Source organism: Panthera tigris, chromosome B3 (assembly GCF_018350195.1).
Source record: "Panthera tigris isolate Pti1 chromosome B3, P.tigris_Pti1_mat1.1, whole genome shotgun sequence".
Classification (NCBI taxonomy): Eukaryota; Metazoa; Chordata; class Mammalia; order Carnivora; family Felidae; genus Panthera; species Panthera tigris.
In genome coordinates, this window is record NC_056665.1 from 4,858,790 (window position 1) to 4,878,674 (window position 19,885).

At 47.4% G+C, this 19,885-nt stretch overlaps 1 protein-coding gene across 6 annotated transcripts in view; it reads right to left on the minus strand.

Moving 5' to 3' along the window:
* Positions 1-19,885, minus strand: part of ZNF592 (zinc finger protein 592) — a 59,150-nt gene that overhangs the window by 31,333 nt on the left and 7,932 nt on the right. For 5 of the 6 annotated variants that reach the window (XM_042987991.1, XM_042987992.1, XM_042987993.1 and 2 more), the window contains 2 exons: positions 15,287-15,390; positions 10,315-10,398 (listed from right to left, as the gene is read on the minus strand). The gene's annotated coding sequence lies outside the window, so the exon portion shown is untranslated. Of the gene's footprint in view, positions 1-10,314; positions 10,399-15,286; positions 15,391-19,885 lie in introns of those variants that run through there. The other variant, XM_042987990.1, reaches the window with a different exon arrangement.

Consider the following 19,885-nt stretch of genomic DNA (forward strand, 5'->3'; position numbering starts at 1 on the left):
ATCACACGCCCATCACACTAACACACATGCACACAGCCGGGGTGCACACACGTGAACCCCACGGCTGAGTTTTACCCCAACAGGTTTCCAAAATGCTGGGGACATTGGGGGACGGATGGAAAGAGAAGTTTACACACAGTGACAAGGCCACCTGGCCGGCCCTAAACATCAATACCTGGAAATTCCTAGCTGGTTGCATAGCCAAAAGGAGAAAACGCTCGTATCGCACCCCCTCAATTTCTCAGGGACTAGCGTGACTCCCTAAGCACGTGCGCTAGTAAAAACCCAATCACTGAGACCTAAAAACAAACTAAAAGAAAAATCGAGAAAACAAAGGTATGGCTCCGCGCCTCCTTTCTTTAGAAATCTTCCGATTCATATATGAGACTTGGCGAGGACTTCTGCTAATTTGCCTCCTACTATTTAATCATGAATTTTGTATAGCTTTGTGTTTTTTGTTGCACGAATTCAGTCAAATCTAAGATGATTTGCTACTGCCAGGATGTATGCTGTCTCATAAATAAACTAAACTCCAGCAAATTGTATCACCTCTCAGGCCCTTTTTTCTCTAGTGTCTGCTTGCCGTAATTTTCACCTAAAACTGTTATTGGCTGGTAGGTGGACCACTAAATGTGAGGTGCAGGATGACTCTCAAAACGGCAACCACATGGTCCTCAGATGGGCTGGAAAACAGTCTTGGGGAAGCCCCAAATTTCATTTTAACTTAATACTCAAAGACAAGATCCACCTGTCTCCTTCATGCTCTGGAGAAGGAAAACTATGGCCCTGCTGTGACAGGAAACCCAGGGCCCTAGGAAAGAGGCCCTCTGTCAGGACATCACTGTGACACTCACACTCAGATGAAACAGAAGCTAGCTGGTTCCCACCTGCTGGAAAGAGGAAGAAAAACCCCACCATCTCCCTTGTTCAGCCCACAACTCCCGCGTCTGCTTCGGCATCCCAGAGCCTCGCTTGCCTGCACATTTCTTACACGTTTATACTGAAAACCTGTCTGGATGAAGAAAGACATGACTCTTAGCAAGCAGGAGAGTAGCTGCACAGAACCAGTTACGTGACAAATCCTCGGGTCCAGGGACCCCAAGGCCCATGTTCTTATCCTAACAACAAAAATTCCCAAAAACTGTATGCGGAAATATGCAGTATGATTAAAACAACACAAAAGGGACAAACACGCACAAAAGAATCTAAATGTGAGAACAGAGGATGATTAAATCATCGATAGACTATTATGGCAGCCAATAAAAATCCTAATTATGAAATTCATATAGCAACATGGAAAACTAGTGATAGTGTTGGAGCCCCTGTCTGGCTCAGTCAGTGGAGAGTGCAACTCTTGATCTCAGAGTTGTGAGTTCAAGCCCCATGGTGGGTGTAGAGATTACTTAAAAAGAAAAAATCTTTAAAAAAATTACTTGGGGCACCTGGGTGGCTCAGTCAGTTCTAAGTGTCCAGCTCTTGATTTTGGCTCAGGTCATGATCTCGCAGTTCATGAGTTCAAGCCCCACAACTGGCTCTGCGCTCACAGCAAGGAGTCTGCTTGGAATTCTCTCCCTCCCCCTCTCTCTGCCTCTCTCCCTCCCTCCCTCCCCCAACTCTCTCTCAAAATAGATAAATTACTTTTAAAAAATTACTTACAGTGTTGTTAAAAAATTAATAGAAAATGCTATTAATACAAAGTTAAAGTTAAGTTAAAAACTTAATACAAAAATGCCGCTAGACTATAGCCATGTAAAACTAAGTATGCAGTTGAGCCAAGATTAAAAGAAAGAGAAAAATAATTTGTAGGGTGGTGGGATTACTGGCGGGTTATTTTTTCAAAACTCTTTTTTGTGCTGATAGATTGCATTTATAATTTTAAAAGTGGGATATAAACAGGGCAGCGGGTGACGGGGGAGGGGGGGAATACTTAGAACCATGAGGGAGCAGGTGGCATAGCACAGGTGTATCTGTTACCACCTCCTGGGACCCACAGTTTCGCAGCTTTGGTCTCTTGCCCCTCCCCCAACCCCCAACAAAACATATCTGCCTACTTGAGAGTTCTTACAGAAAATGAAAAATACCTTCTGCTCTGGGAATATATCTAATTATGGTAGATAATAATAAAGTGAAATACCAATTATCGACACTAAATATGGGCTGGCGGAATATCTTTCAAATGTGATGTAAAGTTCCTGGACACAAACGACTGTCTCCTGGAAATAGGAGCCCATAAGCAAGGGGAACAGACTGGGTACTGTGCAAAGCACTGGCACCCCAATACCAAGTCCCCCACTATGCAGGCTGGTGCTAACTGTAAGGAAACACCTCTGTGATGTCCGTGTGCGTTTATTTCCTTCCCCCTCCCACCCCCACCCCCACTTTGTGCAGTCTAGAGGGGAAAAAAAAAGAGATGGAAGGAGAAGGGCAGAATAGACTGGTCTTTTTACGGAGCTGAGACCAGCACACGAGGGAGGAGAGGAAGTGGTTGGTGGTGTGTGTGAGGATAACGTGAGGTCACAGGAGCTTAAAGCAGAGAGAGATTACATCAGAAGAAAGCCAGGTCCTCCACATCGGGGAATCTCAGAGACGGGCTGAGATCGGTCAGGGGGAAGGTGAGGTAACTTTTGCAGGGAAATGGGGTGGCTGCTCGACAGCAGAAGCAGGAAAAACCTTTATAACCTTTGGACCTTAAATACCAAAGCTGACACTTTTAAAAGCCAAAGATCAAGTCCTGTTTTCTATTTACTTGTAGTAGGGAAACCAAAACCAGCAGCAATCAGTAACGGTGAATAAGGGGCTAACGGCGTACCTGTTTCCATTTCTCTAAATCTTGCTCTAAAGTAAGCATCACATTGCTTATAAGTAGAATATAGAAACTAATCAAAATGTAACCTATCATAAAAGCAAAGGAAGAAAAAGACTACCAACAAAAAGTTCTACTCGCCAAAAACCTGCCAGCACAAGGTTCAAAGACAAACAACAAACCAGCAGGAATATGTGCAACACAACAGTTACCATCATTAATGTCTTTACTACAGAAAAGGCTCTTACGAAGCAGTAAGTAAGAGATAAGCAGCCCACTTAGAAAATGAGCAAAGGTGGCGAGCACATAATGAAGAAAAACACAAGTGGACAGCTATTCCATAAAAAAAAGCTGCTACTTCCCAAGAAATTAGAGGAATACAAATTAAAATAATGAGAAGCCATTTTGGCTTACCAAATTGACCCAAGTTTTAAAAAATAATAATTCCCAATATTGGCAGAGATGTAGCAAAAGAGGCATTTTAAAGGAAGTATAAATTGATACAATTTGTCTTAGCTGCAAGTTAGCGATGCCTACATAAGGCTCAATAGTTCCACTCCCAGGGGCGCCTGGGTGGCTCAGATGAGTGTCCGACTTCGGCTCAGGTCATGATCTCACAGTTCGTGAGTTCGAGCCCCAGGTCAGGCTCTGTGCTGACAGCTCAGAGCCTGGAGCCTGCTTCCGATTCTGTGTCTCCCTCTCTCTGCCCCTCCCCTGCTCATGCTCGCTCGCTCTCTCTCTCTCTCTCTCTCTCTCTCTCTGTCAAAAATAAATAAATATTTTTAAAAATAAAAAAAAACAGTTCTACTCCCAGAAATGTGATATTTGCATGTTGCAAAGATAATCATTGCAGAATTTTTTATAACAAAAGTATTTCATGACAAAAAATGAGACACAACCAAAGTTCCAACAATAGAAAGCTGGTTCAATAAATTACAGTATATTAACACAATTAAATACTAGACATCACGATAAGACAATATTTATGTCTATGAGAAATGCTCCTGATACAACGTGGAGGCAGGGGAGGACGCTGTAGTGTATACATGGTACAATCTCTACTTAAAACAAAAAATTTTAACGTACGGTTTTTATGAAAAGGGCTAGAGAAACACTCTAAAATCTTAAAAGTATCTCATAGATGATGAGATTCTTTTCTTTCGTTTATCTGCATTTTCAAATTATTTATTCAAACTATTTCATGTTGTACTGCTTATGTAGTTTCATTAAATTACATTTTTTAATATAAAAAAGAAGAAAAGGGACACCTGGGTGGCTCAGTAGGCTGACCGCCCAACTCTTGACTTCGTCTCAGGTCATGATCCCAGGGTCGTGGGACTGAGCCCCGTGTGGGCCTCTGCGCTGAGTGTGGGGCCTGTTTGAGATTCCGTCTCCCTCCCTCTCCCCACTCACACGTGCACTCTAAGCAAAAATAAAAAAATAGGGGCGCCTGGGTGGCTCAGTCAGTTGAACGTCTGACTTCGGCTCAGGTCATGATCTCGCAGTTTGTGAGTTCGAGCCCCATGTTGGGCTCTGTGCTGACAACTCAGAGCCTGGAGCCTGCTTTAGGTTCTGTGTCCCCCTCTCTCTCTTCCCCTCCCTCGCTCATGCTCTGTCTCCCCCTGTCTCAAAAATAAGTAAACATTAAAAAAAAATTTTAAAGGAAAGATAAAAAATAAAGAAAGCAGAAATTAGGGAGGCCAAAACACTTGAGAAGCTTCTTACAGAGGACTCCAAAAATCACTAATATAAAATTCTCGAAGCACATCTGGCATGACTCAGCAGGGGACTGCCAGCTAGAAAACTGGTGAAACAACTTAATTAAAATAGAAAGTGTGGTCAAGACGTAAAGCATCGGCGTGCCGGCGTCTGCAGCCCATCTCGGGCTGGGAAGCGCAAACCTCAGACCTGCTCTGCCGGGGGACAGCCTTTGGGACCAGAGCCTGGTTATGGCCTCTGCCCCGTGTCCACCAACACCAGCCCAGACACCTGGCGCGGCCCAGAGAGCACCGGCTGGGCTCACCGCGCAGCATCTGGACGGGCTAACGCCAGACGTGGTGAGCCCGCCAGTTCTCTGTGGCCTAGGCTAACCGTGCGACATTATGTGCAATCCCGTGCGGGTAAAGAGCAAGTCCAGGACTGTCAGACTGACGCCATATCCTCTATAAAGAAGTTTCTCCTCAGGAAAATAAATATAAATCCCCATTTTTTTTTTTATTATAGGGTCTACTACTTGACCAAGAAATTTTATCAAACACTTAAGTAAATATGTCAGTGGATGAGAGGGGGAACACCTTAACCCTGGAAGGGCCTCAGGAGGCCTGATCAGCCTATTAGAATTCTTTGAGGGGATATAAACAATATGATTATGGCAGAACTAGTAGGCAGAACCCCTATAGACTTTAAACGCCATATTTCACCAAAAACAATTTTAAAAACCGAATGCCATAGAACTTGGGTGAATGAATGTTGTATGCGTGTGTGCTGTGTTTGTGATTGTCATTTATGAGGAACCGTGAACAGTGGAGTTTCTAACCCACTGACCAGTTCAAGACAAGCTTAATGCTTTCATAAATTACCTAGAATGGTAGATCCCAACCCACAGGTAGTCCCAATGACCGTTATATCCACATAGGTAGTCCCAATGACCGTCATATCCACATAGGTAGTCCCAATGACCGCCCATTAAAAACACCACCACAGAGCACCTGGGTGGCTCAGTCTGTTAAGCATCCAACTTCAGCTCAAATCATGATCTTGTGGTTCATGGGTTTGAGCCTCACATTAAGCTCTGTGCTGACAGCTCAGAGCCTGGAGTCTGCTTCAGATTCCATGCCTCCCTCCCTCTCTGCCCTCCCCCGCTCACACTCTGTCTCTCTCTTTCTCAAAAATAAACATAAAAAATAAAATAAAATAAAATAAAATAAAATAAAATAAAATAAAATAAAATAAAATAAAATAAAATAAAATAAAATAAAATAAAACACTACTACTGAATGAGGGTCTGTAAAAAATTAATTTAACTTCATTTATTTATTTTGAGAGAGAGAGAGAGAGAGAAAATCCCAAGCAGGCTCCACATTATCAGCACAGAGCTCAACATGGGCCTTGATCTCATGAACCATGAGCCAAAATCAAGAATCAGATGCTGAACTAAGCCACCAAGGAGCCCTGAAAAAATTAATTTAAAAAGGAGGTCTCAAATTAAAAATAGACCTACCCTATGACCCAGCAGTAGCACTGCTAGGAATTTACCCAAGGGATACAGGAGTGCTGATGGACAGGGGCACTTGTACCCTAGTGTTTATAGCAGCACTTTCAACAATAGCCAAATTACAGAAGGATCCTAGATGTCCGTCAACTGACGAGTGGATAAAGAAATTGTGGTTTATATACACAATGGAATACTATGTGGCAATGAGCAAGAAATGAAATCTGGCTATTTGCAGCAATGTGGATGGAACTGGAAGGTATTATGCTGAGTGAAATAAGTCAGGCAGAGAAAGACAGACACCATATGTTTTCACTCATACGTGGATTCTGAAAAACTCAGCAGAGGACCAGCGGGGAGGGGAAGGGGGAAAGAAAAAGTTACAGAGAGGGAAGGAGGCAAACCATAAGAGACTCTTAAAAACTGAGAATAAACTGAGGGTCGGTAGGGGGTGGGAGGGAGGGGAAAGTGGGTGATGGGCATTGAGGAAGGCACCTGTTGGGATGAGCACTGGGTGTTGTATGGAAACCAATTTGACAATAAATTTCATGAAAAAAAGAAGAAGAAAAAAAAACAAAGAAAAAGGACATCCCAGTGCAGCGCCTGGGGAGCTCAGTCAGTTAAGCATGTAACTCTTGATTTCAGTTCAGGTCATGAGCTCACAGTTCATGGGATCGAGCCCTCCATCAGGCTCTGCGCTGATGGCGAAGTGTGCTTGGGATTCTCTCTCTCTCTCCTTTCCCTCTGACCCTCCCCTGCTCATGCCCGCGCTTGCTCTCTCTCTCTCTCTCTCAAAATAAATAAATAAACATTTTTAAAAATTTCTAAAGGAGGTCTTAGGGCACCTGGATGGCTCAGTTAAGCATCCAAGTCTTGATTTCAGCTCAGATCATGATCTCACAGTTTGTGAGTTCAAGCCCCAGCATCGGGCTCTGTACTGATGGTGTGGAGCCTGCTTGGGATTCTCTCTCTCCCTGTCTCTCTCCCTCTCTCAAAACAAATAAATAAACCTAAAAGAAATAAAAAGGAGGTCTCATATTCAAAATGCTTTGGGAACCAACGATCTAGCAGAATATTAGGCTATAAGCTTCAGGAGGGAAGAGGCCTGTCTCATTAATCACTGCATTCTCCATTAGGTACTCAATAAATACATTGTGAAGCAATAAAGTGAAACCTTCAAGATTGTAAATACCCTTAAAACTGTTCCAGAAATCAAAATCAAAATTAAAAGACAACAAGTTCTCAGGAGGCTGTATGAATGGGTGAAATTATGGCAAAGGAGCATCACTGGAGGCCAATTTGGTGAAGGGACATTTAGGAAAATGCAACCTTAATGACACTTTTAGAATAATGGGTTCTAAGCTAAGCAGTTCGATAAAGAGGCTTGGCCATCAGCTCAGACTATTCCCTGAAGACACCACGTTGCATGTTTTCTCACCAAATGCCCAGAAAGCATGGGGCTTTATTAGAAAGAATACTGGGAACAACACACAACTTGTGATCTCGCCCTTTTTCAGAACCGCCCGGTGTCCACGGCTCCATGTGCCGTTCAGTTGTGGTTCCCTTTCTTAAGAAAGGCACACCAGGGTCGGAAAAGGTCCTAAGAAACAAGAACGAAGTTATCAAGTAGATAGAGGAGCCTTCTAGTAAGAGCTTACAGATTAGAACTCTTTAATTCTGGAGAGACGAAGGTTTGGGGAAAGGGGGAGGATAAGTCACATACAGATTTGTTCATCAAACCTTAAGATACTACAGAGGAGAGGGGCACCTGGGTGGCTCAGTCAGTTAAGCATCTGATTTCCGCTCAGGTCATGATCTCACAGTTCATGAGTTCGAGCCCCACATCGGGTGAGCCCCACTTCTCTCTCTCTCTCTCTCTCTCTGCCCTTCACTCACTTGTGCTCTCTCTCTCTCTTTCACAAATACTAGAGAGAAGCATTCTGAAGTTTGAAATAAAAGATATAGACAGACAAGAAATAACTGCCCACTAGTCAGAAACATACTGAAGTTGTTACAGGTAAAATATATACATGTAGTAACATCCACACTTATTTGGATCTAGAAATTTAAAAAAAAAAAAAAAAAAAAGGCTCTGAGGAACTAAGAAGAAGGGATCGTCACTAAACCTATGAGCTTCCTTTCCCTCAGCACCGACGCTTTTGAATTTCAAATTAACATTAAACTTGGTCATCTGTTTCTTTTAACGACACTAAGTTCAGTAATGGTAGATTAATAAAAGTTCAGAAACAGGACACCCAGGGGGCAGAGGCACTCCAAAAGCATTACGAAAAATTGGATCTCGGGACACCTGTGTGGCTCAGTCGGTTGGGCCTCCAACTCTTGGTTTCGGCTCAGATCATGATCTCACACTTCGTGAGATCAGGTCCCGGGGTTGGGCTCTGTGCTGACAGAGAGGAGCCCTGCGTGGGATTCTCTCTCTCTGCCCCTCCCCTACTGACACACACACACACACACACTCTCTCTCTCTCTTTGTCTCTCTCAAAATAAATAAACAAACTTAAAAAAAAAAAGAAAAGAAAAATTGGATCTCTAGTCAGTATATCGTTTAATGAGCCAAGGAAGCAAATAACATGTTCCAGATTTATACAATGAAAGTTAAAGGCAGCAAGATTCAAGGAACATTGGACTGGGAACCACAAATTCAGTTTCCTCGAATTTGCCACCGCTTGTCGGATGATGTCTAGAAGGATGGATGTGTGTATGTTTTCCAACCTGTGGGTAAACTCTTTATCCTGCTTCCACATGACCGAATGTGGCTTACATGCTGATATAATCTGTGTTCAATCACTGTTATAATGGTTTAGAGTTTACAAAGGGGTAAGTGGAAGTTACCCTCAGCTTTCTACTTTAGAAGGAGTATTCCAGAGGAAACGGAGCAAAGACTAATCCAAGCTGTCTGATGCACAGAGAAAGTGCGTGCGGCCACGCTTACTCAGGACAGGCTGAGACCAGAAGGTACCTGAGCTGGTTGCCAGACGGGGGAAGTTCTGTCGCAGGAAAGGAAGCTGGGCAAGGGGAAAGAGAACGAGCGAGTGAGCGAGCTGCTGCTCCTGGGGTTGTCAGAAGCTTTAGTCTGGACTCAGGTTAAACGGTGATGAGAGAAAGACACTGAGCCCATGGGAGGTAGAGAAGGGAACTCAGTGAAATCTAATGACCTGGGAAAGGTCCCACGTTCCTGGACCCAGAATGAAGCCCCAGGCCGGGAACAGGAGAGCTAAAAGAGGAACAAACTGGGAAGCACGAGAAGGGCTTTCACCCCTATCCCGTCACAGTCACCCAGGAGGAGATCTCAGGCAGGCTTCAGTTTATGATGTAAAATTAAACTAACTCGAAGGATCTCTGAGTCCCCTACAACTATTGGATTTCTACACAAAACTTAGCTCCTAAAGTGGACCAGTGACTCTCTACCATAGACCTGTCACTGCCCTCCCGAACACGGGTCTCAGCGATCCCAAGGCACAGATGTTCTGAGTCAGTCAGTAGCCAGTGTCTCATTTCACGAGACACCTGGTATTTGAATCATCAGCAAAGCACAGCCCAAAGAGATGCTCAGCAGTAAAAGAAAGCAGGTGCCAGCGGACGGTGGACCCAGGCGAAATGGCAAAGCTTTTCACTTGTCTTCTTCTTCATCTGGTCTTAGCCCCCTTCAACGCACACTCCACCACAGCGGTTGCTGTGAAACATCTATCTGATCACAGAGACGTCCTGCTCACGGTGCCGGTCACCTGCAGGAGAGAGCTCCAAGCCTCGGCCCAGAGGGAGAGCCCGCTCCCATCTGGTCTGCGCCCACCTCTCCAGCCACTTCCCAGGGTGGTTCTCGCAGACTCCCTCCCGACGACAGAATACCTGATGGCCCACCGCGCTGGCCCCAGACAGTGCCTGAGCACTGCTCTGCCCCAGGAGCCCCTCCTCTGCCCGCCTCCTCTGAGAGCTGTGACTCCAGACCTCTGCCCTCCTCCTCCTCCTCCGCCCCCCTTCCGCCATGGCGGCACTTCCCGCAGCGGGATGGGGTCCTGGGTTTACTCATCGGTCTCTAAGCCTCTCCAGAGCTAGGGTCATGTCCTTCACCTCTATTTCTGAGACCCCAACACAGCTGGTCCGCAGGGACAAGCAAGCTGTCACTGCTCACTCCGGCCCAGGACAGGTCCTCAGCGCCTCCCCAAAGCCCGCCGGCCCTGCCCCGAGGCAGCTTCCCCTCCCCCTCCAGGCCCTTCCGCCCAAGCAAAACTCCCACTTCCCGGGGACAGAGTCATATCGCAAACATTCTAACAGGACTCACAGGATGTTAGAGCTGAAGGGGACCTCAGAAATGATCTGGTCCAGTGGCTTCCAAATACACGTCTGCAGATTCCTCCTGGACTGACTGCAAAAGAATAACATGGGGAGTGACTTTAACACAGAGTCCCAGGCTCCTACTAGGAGACTGCGACTCAGCAAGTCTGGGAGGGATCCCCGCGTGTTTGTGAAGCCTCCCGGTTGACTCCAGCGCCCTGGCCTCGTCCACCCTCTTCATCTTTACGTGGACAACCTGGGCTCCGAAAGGAAAAGCTCAGGGCGCCCGGCTGGCTCGGTGGAGCAGGCAACTCTCCACCTCGGGGCTGTGAGCTGAGCCCCAGGTTGGGTGTACGGATTGCTTAAAAATAAAATCTTGAAAGGAAAGAAAGAAAAGAAAAGAAAAGAAAAGAAAAGAAAAGAAAAGAAAAGAAAAGAAAAGAAAAGAAAAGAAAAGAAAAGAAAAGAAAAGAAAAGAAAAGAAAAGAAAAGAAACGAAAAGAAACGAAAAGAAAAGAAAAGAAAAGAAGGGAGGGAGGGAGGGAGGAGAGAAGGAGAAGTTCACGCACCAAACATTGACCCAATGCCAGGAATGGTGCCTGGCACTGAGGACACAAAGGGAAAGCCCAGACCCTGCTCTTGAGTGCCCCCACACACGACCCACTGGAAAGCCCGGCCGCCACGAAACTGGGGGTGCCACGGAAGGCCAACAAGGGCACTGCTTTCCCACTGGCAAGGAAGGGAGAGGGACTCTGTCTGAGTGGGGTCACCTCAGTGCGCTCCCCTGGGCTCCCTTCTGTGTCCCTCACTCCTTTGAGGGCACAATTTACTTTTGCTGTAGTTATTTCAGTAAATATTCCCTCTTCCGCTGTCTTATAAGCCCCTCAACAGGCACTCACTAAATTATTAAACCAATATCCCCTCAATTCAAGGTTTGGGTTTCTCCTTGGAGAGGCATGTCAAAGATAATATGTCCAGAGTCTAACTCTCAATTTCCCGTGGCTCAGGCTGGGCATCCGTGAGTCCTCTCACCACCAGACCCTGCAACCAATCCAAGAGCAAATCCCGTCAAATGTTCCTTCAAAACATCTCCAAATGCAACCGTTTCCTGCCTCCAGCCGTCACCACCTCTCCCTCCTGGGTCCTCCCAAAAGTCTGCTACCCTCGCCTCTACTGCTCATTCCCAACACAGCAGCCAGATTGCTGCTCTAGAAACACCCACCAGGGGCGCCTGGGTGGCTCAGTCAGTGAAGCATCTGACTTCAGCTCAGGTCATGATCTCAGGGTTCGTGAGTTCGAACCCCACATCAGGCTCACTGCTGTCAGCACAGAGCCCGCTTCAGATCCTCTGTCTCCCTCTCTCTCTGCCCCTCCCCTGCTGGTGCATGCACTCTCTCTCAAAACTAAACATTTAAAAAAAAAAAAAACACCCATCAGATCACATTCCTCCTGTCCTTGAACCCCTTCGACACGGTCCCATCTCACACAGAGCGAGCTCCGGCCATCACCGCAGCCTCCGTGGCCAGGAGGGTCTAAGTGCCCCGTCTCCCACACCTGTCTCTGTCACCCAGTTGGCTCGGGCACACACAGGCCTCTGCCCTGTTCCTCAAACACACCCCTGCCCAGAGCCTTTTAGTCTACTGTTCCCTCTGCTAGGACTGCCCTTCCCCTCGGATCTTGAGGGGCTCACTGCTCACTTCCATCCAGTCTTGACTCAAATGTCCTTTTGTCAGAAGCCTCCTGTGACCAGTGTATGTAACGTCCCAGTCCCCACCCTCACGGTCACACCATCAATCTCTGTCCTTTGCTTGTCTTTTCTTCAAAGCCCTTCCCACCACCTGACACATTGCATAATTGCTCATGTCTTCATTGTCTCTTTTTAAGCTCCAGTGTCTTTACTGGAAGGTAATCCACCATTAGAAAGGGGGGACGATGTGACAGGCTCATCCGTCCAGAACTCACATTGCTCAAGGAGAGCCGTGGAATCCTAAGCAGGTTTATTACTAGTCGAGAAGTTGGCAAGTTTGCCACGTCATTTGTGTTTCACTTTTTAAAATTCCTTCATAAACAGAGAGACCTTGAGCGGTTGGTGGGGCCTTGCCAGTGGGAAGGGGTCTGCCCAGAGTAGCACGTGGCCATGAACCCTGGGCTCCTACGTGGCTGATTAAGTGAAAATGCTGAATCGGTGGAAGGGGTCTACTGGCCAACATCCCCACAATAAGGTCACTCATCTTGAGGATGGAAACAGTGTGACATCAGTAGAAACGGAGGGCTACCTCTGGGCAGGGCACAGGGTAGACTTAAGTCTTAAGAAAAGGGGATACAACTCTGTGAATATACTAAAAATCATTCAGTTGTGTGCTTTAAATGGGTGAATTGCATGGGGTGCCTGGGTGGCTCAGTCGGTTGAGCATCCGACTTCAGCTCAGGTCATGATCTCGCGGTGTGTGAGTTCGAGCCCCGCGTCGGGCTCTGTGCTGACAGCTCGGAGCCTGGAGCCTGCTTCAGATTCTGTGTCTCCCTCTCTCTCTGCCCCTCCCCTGCTCATGCTCTGTCTCTCTCTGTCTCAAAAATAAATACAAACATTAAAAAAAAAATTTTTTTTAATAAATAAATAAATGGGTGAATTGCATGGCGTGTGAATCTTATCTCAAAAAAACTGTGGTTTTTTTTTTTTTTTTTTTTTTTAAGATAAAAAGAGGGGATAAAACTGGAGGGAGTTGGGATTAGGCAGCACCCGACAGCTCACTGAGATGATAGAAATGGAAACTAGGTATAGACAAAAACAAAGTTTAAACGGGGCTGAGAACTGAGACAAAAACTGATACTCTGTAACCTGCACCCCCTTTCCCTTTCATTACTTGCAAACAGATCTCAGCACTAACTGGCCACTGCATTTTGTTAGAAAGGAACAGAACAGAGACTAAGAAGCAAGAGGGACAGGACTCCTCCTTGATCACACGGCCTCCTCCTCAAGGAGTCCCTCCCACTGAGTTTTGTAAAAGCATCATCTCCTAGTAGTAGGGACGCCCAAAATTAAACAAAGAGCTGGTAGCCTCAGACCTGTTGGGAACCAAGCCTCCACTCCCTGAACAAAAGGGCCCCAGCCAAGAAAACGTGGCCATTCCGCAGGATTACTTTTTCCTCATTTCTGGCACCCTCGTGTTTGGGGGCTCTGTGTATATTCTGGGTCTCATCTACCACAAGCAAAGTGAGGTCCCAGAGATTCCAAAACCAAAAGGTTTTCAGGGGGCAGGGGTGAGGAGGTGGGAGCAAGGAACATGCTATTACTCTTGGGGTATCTCTGTGGTTCCCTTCTCTCTCTCTCTCTCTCTCTCTCTCTCTCTCTCTCTCACACACACACACACACACACACACACACACACACCTTCTTCCTCCCTCTTCTCTCCTTCCCCTCTCAACAGAGACCAGGTGGGGGCACCTGGGTGGCTCAGTCGGTTAAGCGGCCGACTTCGGCCCAGGTCATGATCTCACAGTTCATGGGTTCCAGCCCCGCATCGGGCTCTGTGCTGATAGCTCAGAGCCTGGAGCCTGCTCCAGATGCTGTGTCTCCCCTCTCTCTCCCCCTTCCCTCTCCCCTCCCCTGCTCGTTCTCTCTCTCAAAAATAAATAAAAACATTAATAAATAAACAAACAGAGACCGGGTGGGCTCTTTCACCATGGCTCCTCAGACCAAGGACAGTCAGCCTTCTTCAGGAAAGCGAGGCACCAGCCAAGGCAGCTTTTTACCAACAAGGCAATATGGCAACAGATCCGACACCCGGGTGCCCAACGGTGTGCCTGCTGTATGTGCCCCTGACATTCCAAGGGGACAGCAGAGAACAGGTATCTAAAGAAACACCTCTGTGTGCCTTTCTACCACCAGACAAAATGGAATATTAAAATTCCTTATCTTTTTAAGACACGTAATAAAATATTTACAGACAGAATGATGTGATATCTGGGATTTGTCTCGAAATGACACAGAGCAGGAGGAAAGGGCAGGGAGGGTTTTTATGAATGAAACAAGATTTGCCACAAACAACTCCTGGACGTGGGCGAGGAGCACATTGACGTTTATCCGTTATTTTCTCTATGTGTGTATACTTTTGCCCTCTCAGGGCCAGACCCTTGCCTAGTGGACCCTGTGAGTCCAGCTAGATAACCACCAATGTCACACCCACTAGGATGGCCATTATTTTAAAAAAGAAGGAAAGAACAAGGGTCGGCGAGGGCGTGGAGAAGTTAGAACCCTTGTGCGTTGCCGGTAGGAATAAAAAAAAGGTGCAGCCGCTAAGGAAAACAATACGGTGGTTCCTAATGAAAATTAAACATAGAATTACCATGCGATTTAGCATCTCCACCTCTGGGTATATACCTAAAAGAACTGAACGCAGGGTCTCAAGGAGTAATCTTTATACCCACGTTCACAGCAGCATTGTTCACGATACCCAGAAAATGAAAGCAACCGTGTCCATCAATAGATGAATGGGTAAACCAAATGTGATATAAACAGGCAATGGAATATTATTCAGCCTTAAAAAGGCTTAAAGTTCTGACACATGCTACAGCATGGATGAACCCTGAGGACATCATGCTAAGTGAAAACAGCCAGGCGTAAAAGGACAAATAGCGTATGATTTCGCCTAGGAATCCAGGCTCCCTAGAGTAGTCAAGGTCATGAAGGCAGGAAGTACGACAGTGCGTACCAGGGGTTGAGGGGAGAGAGGACAGGGAGTTAGTGTTTCGCGGGTACAGGGTTTCATTCTGGGATGATGAAAGATTCTGGAGGGTGGTGACGGCTGTACCATCGTGAACGTACTGGAGGCTACCGAACGGTGCACTGAAAAATGGTTAAGATGGTCAGTGTCTTTACGTATATCTGGCCACAGTTTAGAAAACAAAACACAACACCGAGGAACATAAAGACGTCGCTTGTGTCTCTTCAAGGCCAGCTCAGGTCAGCCTAGACATCATACCTCAGAGAGGTTCTCAAAACAAGGGTGTGGTGAGCGTTGCTGGGAGTGTGGAGTTATGGAGAAAGGCATAACATCTGCCTAGGCACATGGTTTCCAAACACTACCTAAGGAAAGAAACAAAAGAAGATGTTTTTTAATAGGCCTGACGGCAAATGTCTAAGTTAAGGTGCTAATCACAATAATAAAAGTCTAGGTCAGACCCTGAGAAAACTCTCCAAACGTAAACTCAAAGCCCCATACTCAAAGATAAAACTTCTGCGGGCCCCAGACCATCTGCCTTCCCCGGCCATGATGTGGTGGTTCAGAGCACAGACTCTGCCCGGGTTCCAACCTCAGCCATGCTCACTAGCCATTTGACCTACGGAGGTTTGCTCACATCTGTGTCCCAGTTTCCCCATATGTAAAATGGGAAACTGTTGTAGGGACTCAGTGAGTTAACATTTGTAAAGTTCTTACAACACTGCCTTCAACACAGCAAATGCATGTGTTTGTTAAGTATTATGCCACAACGTCAGAGTGCCCCAGCAGGCTGCTGGATCCGCAAATGTCAGGCTGCTTGGAAGCACACACAGGGGACAGAGACAAGGGAAGGGAAGGCCGGCTACCCCTCCACACAGCTCAGGAGGCCTGCTGGAGCGGAAGAAGAGGGCCCAGGAGTGGGCAGAGGGACCGCAGCAGATACTTGGGGGGGGGGGGGGGGGGACCGTCACAGGTGGGGAGGAGCAGGAAGGGCAAGCACTGGGCAGGGGGAAAGAATGACAGAAGATACCAAAAACCTGGCAGAACCCATTTTTTTTAAACTCGGTGATCTTCACGGTCACCGAGCATCAGAACCACCTCAGAACTTTAGAAACTCCTTCACGCTCGGCCACAACACCCTGAAACGTGGGTTTAATCGGCCAGCGGGGAGAAACTGGGTACTGGCCCCTCGGCTCTGTGAGCCCACAAACGACAGAACGAAAAGTCACATTTCAAATTCTGCTCACGTGCACATTTAATTCTGCATTCCCTCGCTTGACTTCATTTCTGTCTTAACTTTGAAAGGCTAGCATTTACTTGGGATTCTAAAGAGAGATAGAGACAATATTAATGGAAAAATTTAGAAGGGAAAGGAGGGAAACGCACTGTCTCAATTCTACAGAAGGGAAACAAAAACTTTCCCCCCTGAACTTTCTTTTTCTTATTGGAACATCACAGTTCAAAACGTAAACTGAGAAGCAGACACTGTGCTACACCAATGAGGACAAAGGTCAGAGACCGGGGCGCCGGGTAGGTGGGTGTTTTACACAAGATGTCCCAAGCAAGTTAGCTCCGGGGTGCCCCCGTCAACGTGCCCAGTCATTCACTCCAGGTTAACCTTAGCCTGCAGCCACTGGGTTCCGTCAGGTTACTCAAACTGTCCCCTGTAGCCAGGGACACAGTTGGCTACAGAGAGAGGCCGGCAAACCCCAGCATCAGGCTTCACTGACCCAGGCTGGCTGCCCCCTCCACCCCACCCCAGTCACCCTACGACCCTTGGATTTACAGAAGCTTTGCAGTTTATAAACCATGATTCCCACTTCACAAGGAACCCTCCAGTGAGTGGCAGAGCCAAGAAAAACGCTCAGGCTCCCGTCCGCCCCCCAAGGGCCAAGCTGTCCTTCCACCGGAACTCTGAACTGGGAGGTCGGATTTCACGTTCACGTTTCCCATCGCCCTCTCTTCCCAGGGTGCCACTGGAGATGGCGCACGTCTCCCTTCAACCTGCCGTCGAGACATTCGCTGCGACCCTTGCCGTAACTATGGCGCACCTGAGGGTGTTGTAAGACCCAGATCAGAAACAGTGTCCTAGAACATCGTTCTCATTAGAGGGTCGTCCGACACCTGAAAGATTAGGAACTGCCAGAGCCAGAGAGACTCCAGAAGACCATTAAATTTAAGCCACTGACTCTACAAGCAAGGAAACCGAGGCCAGAGAGGTAAGGTAATGAAATGAGATAAAGTACATAAACCGAGGAGTTTTTATTACTGTGAAAGATTTTTGTTGTTCCTGGCAAGGGGACCGGCCCTCCGTCCCAGAGGGGCTCGAGTCTCTCACTCACAGTTACCCGTTCCAATGTCTCCATCAAGTACCAGGGACAAGGCTTATTTAAATATCCTTAAAGGAGTGATTCTGGGTCTGGATGCACATTAGAAACACCTTGGGAGCACTGCTAATCCTAAAGCCCACATCAGGCCAATTGAATCAGAAGCTTTAGGGGCGGGGCCAGGCATTTTTTAAAACCACCACAGGGTGACAGGTGTTTCTGGGGCTGAGAACCATGGTCTGTGGACCAAAGCATGGTCCAGACTTCTGGGCCTACCTGGAAATGGACTACGTAGCAGTGGAGTGAGCCCAGGAACCTGAAGCTGTGACAGCTACCTGGTGGTTACAGAACAATGGCATCGGCCTCACATGAGTCCTAGAAATGGCACATGTGCTCCAGGTGACCCCAGAGTCCCAGATGGACTAGAAGCTGGCCCGAGAGAGGCTTCCAGATGATTCAGACCCCCAACACCCACTCTTAGCCAAGAGCCACTGCAGAAGCCCCCCGGCCTCAATACTTGGCAGCCAGGGTGACGCTTCCAGAAAGAAGGGGGAGTCCGCCGTGGCTCTGCACAGCTACTCCAGGCCTCCCATCTCATTCAGGTCCCCAGTAGGATTTACAAGCCCAGTAGGACCACTCAGGCCTCCTCTCCCATACTTTCCCCACCTCACTCCGGCCCCAGCCACACTGCCCTCCTTGCTGCTCATCCTGAAACCCCTCAAGCTTTCTGGGGCTTCAAGGACTTTGTCTCTTGTTTTTCTCTCTACCCTGCTTGCTCCTCCCTCAGATATCTGCATGGTCCTCTCTCCCACTCCTGCAGATCTCTGCTCAGGTGTCTTTTTATCAGTGAGACGTCCCTGACTTCTGTATTTAAAACAGAAAATCTGCCTCCACACCCAAACCTCCATCCCTGCTTTGTTTTTCTCCATAAGACTTTTCACCCTCTCTCATACTTTATTTTTACTTGTTATCTATAAGCCGACACACACTAGAATATGAGCCCCATGAAGGTAAGATTTTTGTTTGTTTCCCAGGGCCTAAGATAGTGCCTGGCACATAGCAGGCACTCAAATACTTATTCTAGGAATGAACACATCAGAAACGCCAATCTCAAAACATAACTTGTACCGAAAGATCACAGAGAAGCTGATGATACCAAAATCACTCCTCCACTGATCTCATCTTGGCAAAAGCCTTTTTAAAAACAGGCTAGAGGCCTAATGAAACAGAAACCATTTAGAAATAAGTATTTCCAGTCAATTAATTCAATCCAAATGGGTTTGTGAGTCAAAGACAATTTGTTTTGAGAAACAGATAAAACTATGGAGACAGAAAATGAACTTGAAAGAAGGTGATCGAACAAATGGATTTCAGATACTCCTCTGGTATGTGTGTAGTTTCGGAAGAAAAGCCAGGAGTACGGACAGCCGCTCTCAGACAGCAGAGCAGGAAGAGAAGAAAGGCTCCAGTCCCGGGTCACAGCCTGTGAGCGCAGGCCCGGTGCAGGATACGACCTCACACCACCAGGCCCATCGACCTCCTGAACCTAAGGAGGACCCTTCCCTTCCCCTTTCTCCTACTTACACCCACCTGCTTCCAAAACTCATCTGAAGCCACGGACAATACTTTGAGCTCTACCAAGTCGGGAGTGCTGGACGCCCTTGTCAGGGCAGCCACACAGAAGCTGGGGAGCATCCTGCCATGGCCACGTCTCCCTGAGGTCATCTGCTCCACATCCTTACCCTTGTCGCCTCTTTCCTCACCCCCTCAGACGCTCCCAACGGTCGTCCCGCGTGTCTCCCGAAGACCAGTCTTCCCCAAACACCACTTTCCTCAGGTCACTCACTTTTCTCAACAGCCTCATGTGGTTTCCTCTAGCCTACCACAGCTCCAGCCTCGGGCCAGGCTTTTGACAACGTTCACGTGCTAGGCCGAGGCCAAGTCGACTGACTTTATATTTCACCAGGTGCTTCTGCACCTGCCTCAAACCACCAAATCACGGCCTTCCCCTTCAACGCAGCAGTAAGAGAGAAGATTGCAGAGACCGCTCAACCTGAATCAAGTCTCTAATCAACGTCCCCGCCGAGAGCATTCCCACTCTCCACACCATCCACGCCCGTTCTTTCCCTCCAGCTTCTAGCCACACCGTCCTTTCCCGCTCCGTTTCCACCACACACACACACACACACACACACACACACACACACACACTGTGCTCACGCATGCACACGTACTCATTCCGTAATAGTAACTGTGCACCTGCTATGTGCCAGGTCCCTGTCCATGAGGTGCTGACATTCCACAGGATGGAGACACACAGACACTGACAGGCAGATGCATGATGTCAAGGAGCCCTACAACCTTCCTCAACAGGAGCTCCTCAACTGAAATCAGAAATCGGAGTAACTGCATTTTCAATTCTGAAAAAAGTGAGAGAGCAAGCCAGGTGAACAGTGGGGAGAAGAGGTTTGGGGCAGACAGAAGAGCAGGTGGAAAAGCCCTGAAGCAGGAAAGTGCCTGGCGCAGGCAAGGA